This window comes from Mus caroli, unplaced genomic scaffold (assembly GCF_978045245.1).
Source record: "Mus caroli unplaced genomic scaffold, Mus_caroli_1 scaffold_4, whole genome shotgun sequence".
NCBI lineage: Eukaryota > Metazoa > Chordata > Mammalia > Rodentia > Muridae > Mus > Mus caroli.
Window position 1 is genome coordinate 116521292 of NW_028227259.1, and position 6000 is coordinate 116527291.

Here is a 6000-nt window from a genome sequence, read left to right on the forward strand (position 1 = left end):
TAGGTTGTTGTGTCACAGTCTGTGTCCCACAGACCCTTGGATTTGAAGCTCCCAAAGCCATATGGCAAAAAAAAAAGTTAGAGAGGAAAAGGGTGTGTGTGTCTGTATCTGTGTGTGTGCCTGTGTCTATGTGTGTACATATGTTTGTGTGTGTGTCTGTGTGTGAGTCTGAGTCTGTATGTCTGTTACTCTGAGTGTGTGTCTGTGTGTGTGCATCTGTGTGTCTCTGTGTATGTGTTTGTGTGTTGAGTCTGTGTGTCTGTCTGTGTGTTGAGTCTGCGTGTCTGTCTCTGTGGGTGTTTTAGTCTTTGTGTTGAGTCTGTGTGTGTTGGGTGAGTGTGTATCTCAGTGTGTGTCTGAGTTTTGAATCTGTGTGTAAGTTTGTGTGTAAATCTCTGTGTAAGTCTCTGTGTATATGTTTGTATGTCTCTCTCTGTGTGTGTCTCTTTGCGTGTCTGTGTGTTGAGTCTGTGTGTCTGTGTATATAAGTCTGTGTGTGTGTGTCTGTGTGTATGAGTCTCTCTCAGTGTGTGTGTGTGTGTATGTGTGTATGTGTATGTTTGGGGGCAGGGGCTAGAGGCTGACTTTGGGTATCTTTCTCTACTACTCTATCTACTTTAATTTCCCTTAATTTTGAGACTTTCATACATGTACTCAATGAAACTTGATATCTAATCCCATCTTTTCCTCCAGTTCCCCTTCCAGCTCCCCCAACACATCCTTCTTCCAATTCCCTTTCTCTTTCTTTTTTATAATAATACTAAGGTGATTTTATTTTTTTCCTTGATAATTAATTAAATAATTAATTTTTATTTTAAAAATTAAATAATAATACATTTTAAATAAAATAATTTTAATATTATTTTATTTATTATTATTATTATTTTAAAATAATCCAGTAAGTCCAGTTAGTGCTGCCCATGGGTGTAGGGCATCCACTGGGGTGTGGGAAACCCATTCCTGGCCATGGCTTCAAAAAAGAATGGTCTTCCCTCCTGTCACTGCCAAATACCTCAGGAAGGGCTGGGGCCTGGAGGTCACCAGCCACATCACACTGGCACATCGGCTAACTTGATCTTGCAGGTGTCCTTAGCTGCTTTGAACGCAGTGGCTGTGTCATGAGCGTAGCCCGGGTCAGAGCTGTAGACGTAAATAGTTACAATGTAATCTAGTTTGGTTTCTGTTTCTGTGATACACATCACAAACAGAAACAACTTGAAGAAGAAAGGTTTTACTTTAGTTTACAGGTGTTCTGTCAGTCCTCCAGGGAGGTCAGAGCAGGGACTCCAGGGCAGAGCATGGAGCAGAAAGGGAGGGGGAGTGCTGCTTACTGTCTTACTCAGTGCTTACTCAGTGCTTGCTCTGTGCTTGCTCAGTTTTCTTTCATAGAGGAAACTGCCCAGGGGTGGCATCCTTCCAGCGTGCCAGCATCTCTACCTGGATGCTGAAGAGGAGAACACCCACTGGTGTGTTCTCACAGTGAGCCTGTTGGAACATCAGGACGGTGAGGAGGACCAAGAGTCATCCTTTGGAGACACAAGAGGAAGGTACCAGCTCACCATCTGGGACACATCAAGAATGTAGGATCCCTGCTTTGAGCACCAGAGGCCACCTTGTGGGTCTACTCAACTACTGTTCAACCCTTTTAACTTCTGGCTAGCAAGATGTCCAGGTTTCAGGAACCCTGGGGCCCAGAGCAGGGGCAAACTTCAGCATTACTTCAGACCGTAAGCTTTCCAGGTGCTGACTTAGCACAGCCTGGATGGAACATGAGGCATCTTCCATTGGATGGCCGTCCCTGGAGACGTGTCCTCGATCTGCTGTTACTGGAGCCTGCAACTCCTGTGAAAGGTTGCCTCGGGCATGGCTCACCCCAGTGCACATCCGGACCAAGGAGTCTGCAGTACAGGGCCAGGCCTGCAGCACCTCTCTCCTGAACTGAAGTTCAAGAGGTGTGTGTTACCCTGAGGGAGCAGCCTGGGTGTCACAGATACCTTGCCTGGCCAGCTGGCTTGGCACACTGCAGGCAGGCAAAGTTTCCTGGGATCCAGAGAGTAGGAAACAAAGAGAGGAAACAATGAAGTCCAAGGAAAGAGATAGCAAATGCCCTGATCGCGGCTGCATTCCTAGAGAGGTGAGCAAGGACTCACCTAGGTCAATGTTCTAATCTGAGACCTTGGAAATAAATGAATACAAACAAACAAACAAACAAACAAACAAGTAAACAAATGCCCCATTCCATAATCACCCCCTTCCCTTCTCAGCACATCGCTGTACATGTACAGCTGCCCAAACCAACATGTCATTTTAATGTGCAGTTGGTGTGTGTATGTATAGTATGTGTGATGTGTGTATGCACGTGTGTATATGTATGTGCTGTGTATGTGTGTGGTATATGTGTGTATTCATGGTATGTGTGTTTATTCATGTGATATATATATATATATATATATGTATGTATTATATGTGTATGTGCATGTATATGGTATGTGTGATGTGTTTGTATGCTGTGTGTATGTATGTGTGTTTATGTATGTGTATGTATGCTGAGTGTATGGATGTGCATGTGTGTGGTATGTGTGATGTGTAAATGCATGTGTGTGTGTGCTCTGCATGTATGTGTGGTATGTGTGATTTCTACACCTGGGAGTTTGTAGAGGCCTAGAGTGGATGGATGGATTGATGGATGGATGGATTGATGGATGGATGGATGGATGGTTGGATGGATGGTTGGATGGATGGTTGGATGGCTTAGGGCCATCTCTCTTGTCTTTTTGTACAGCCTCCTGGTCTTCATTTTTGCATCCCTGGGGAATTAATTTATCATCTCTGCTAGGTTCTACCTCACTGATTTGGTGGTGGAGTTAGGATGTGGCTGTTCTAGACTCACTAACTGATGAATTTGAAAGGCTGTTGAGTCCAGATTTTGTCCACCAAGTGAGCAGTGGGTGAAGGGACCATGCTTCCGGTCACCGTGAGCTGCTGTGTTGTTTAGGTTTGAGTGTGAAGGAATCCCATGTCCACCCATCACTGCCTATGTGGCCTTAGACACGGCTCAATGGGCCTCAGTGTTCCATTTGTAGTAATTGGCCCATTACCATTTAGAGCATTGTCCTGTTTAAATCAGATGACCTACGCAGATCTCTAACACATGTTCTGACTTAGGATGGGCAGGCATTCAGTTCTTGCAGCCTCAGCTCCTTAGCCACAGGGCACTCTTATATTAGCATGTCCCCGAAGCCATTCTCCTCCAGTCAGGATCTTGCTTCACGACAGGAAGAACTTCACCGTTGCTCACAGACCTCTCAGTCTGCCCTTATCTCTCTTGGTTCAGTCATCACCAAGCCCTGGCCAGGCTGTCTGCCAGACATTGTAGAGAGTGCCACATTCCTCATTAGCCGGCCAGTCTAGCTGAATGCTGAGCTCCAGACCTTGTGTCAGAAAAGGAGGGGCTGGCAAGATGGCTCAGTGGATAAAGGGGATTGCTGTACCAGCCTGATGACTAAGTTCAATCCTAGTTCTCACAGTGGAAGGAGAGAACAGACTCTTGAGAGCAAGTCTCGGACATCTACATGGATGTAGCATGTTCACACTCACACACATACACGCCAAAGCTAATGCACACATTCAATTACAGCTATAACAATAGCAATACAATATATGATGTATAAATAATAACATAACACAAGGTGTAAAAAAACAGTGGATAAGTGATTGAGGAAGAGATCTAACCTACACATCACACACACTCAGCACACACACACATACTATACATACATACACATACATAGTACACAGCTATGCACAGACACCACACAAATGCACATTCACATACATGCATATGCATATCACACATACTACACACATGCACATATACACACACCACATATACACACACTCAGGATACATACACATGGATAAACACACATAACACACATACATGCACACACAGCACACATATGTATACATACATCACACATACCACACACATGCACATACACACATATACCACACATACATACATATCACACATGCATGCAAGAGCACACAGATGCACATACACATCACACATGCCACACACATGCATATACATACACTCAGCATACATATATAAACACACATACCACTCATACATACACACAGCATACACATGTATACACACATCACACATACCACATACGTGCACATACATACATATACCACACATACATATATGCATACACCACACATGAATACACATACATACATGCACACAGCATACACATGTACACACATAACATATATCACACACATGCACATACACACATAGACCATACATACATACATGCACCACACATGAATACAAACACATACCACACACATACACAGCACATACATACACACATCACACATACTGCACACACACACACACACACACACACACACACACAGACACACACAAACACACCAACTGCACATTTGAGTGACATGTTGGTTTGGACAGTTATACAGTTATAGAGATGGGCTGAGAAGGGAAGAGGGTGATAATGGAATGGGGCACATAGAAAGAACTCATGGGATCAGGAAGGGACTGTGAGAAACCATGGAACTACCGAGAAGCCCTGAGAATGCAAACCAAGCATCCCAATCGGACCTGGACAGGGAGTACGGGAGCCAGCCTCTGGCAGGATCAGTGGGCAAGTGAATTCAGAAAGTTGGGGGAGGAGTGAGTCAATGGACAGATGAGTGGTGGCCTCAGAGGACTTGTTAGAGGGGAACTTCTCAACCTTGGATATACACACCAGTGATGCTCTGGGATCCTTCTGTGCCCTGTGTCACCATGACAACGGTATCCAAAGCAGCCGGCTTAAAGGAGGAGGGGCTTAGCTTGGCTCACAGTTTTTGGCTCTACCATGAGTGAAGCAGAGCAGTGTGTCTGAAGGGCAAAGGGAGGCTCTGATGCTCACCTCAAGATGAGGAAGAGCAACAGGGGGAAGGGGAGGAAAGAGGAGAGGCAGAAGGACTGGGGCAAGAGTTACCCTTCTAGGACACACATATCCCCAGCCACCAAAGTCCTCCTGATTTCTATCACTTCCAATAATGCTATCAAATTACTGAGGAAGAGGAGGAAGAGGAGGAGGAGGAGGACAGAGTCTTCAGGATCCAATCACGTCTCAGTGACAGGATCCACCTACTAAGGTCAAGCACATGAGCCTTTGAAGGGACACTTGGCATCCGAGCCCTGGCTCCCCACACTGCCCATCAGCAGACTTGCATGCTGATCCTACAAGCTTGCTGCCCGTGATCTAGTTACATTCTGTGGCTGAGATGAAGAACTCTCTGATAAAAAGCAGCTTGGAGAGGAAAGGGTTGATTCGGCTTCTACATCATCTCTGGTCATTGTCATTCCCAGAGGAAAGAATTCAATGAGGAGGCTGGGGGGATGAGAGTGTTGGTGGTGTGGGCTTGACTTTAATCCCTGTACTTGGGAGGGGGGGGCAGAGTCAGACAGATCTCTGTGAGCTGGAGGGCAGCCTGGTCTACACAGAGAGGTCACCCAGGGCTACATAGTGAGACCCTGTCTACAACAAATGAACCCCAGCAGGAATCTGGAAGCAGAGACCATGGAGGAACAGTGCTTACTGGCTTGCTTAGCCTGGCTTCTTAAACGCCCAGGGGTGACCCACTCACAATGGGCTGGGTTAGTAATCAAGAAACTTCCCACAAACTTGCCCACGGGTCGGTCTGCTGGAGACATTTTCTCAACTGAAGTTCATGCCAGACAACTCTTGCTTGTGTCAAGTTGACCAAAACCAACCAGCATAGGTGCACCTAGAACCTCCAAGGCAAAGCTGGGACCCCTAAGCTGTGGCTCATATGGCCAGCGCAAAGGTCTTGGGGGTCACACTGGGGACTCCCTGGATTATTGCACATAAATAGTGGTTTTTCCGGTGCCTCCCTGTGGTGTAGACTTCTCCCAGCTCACCTCTGAATCTCTCGGAAGCACTGAGGTCAAAATAG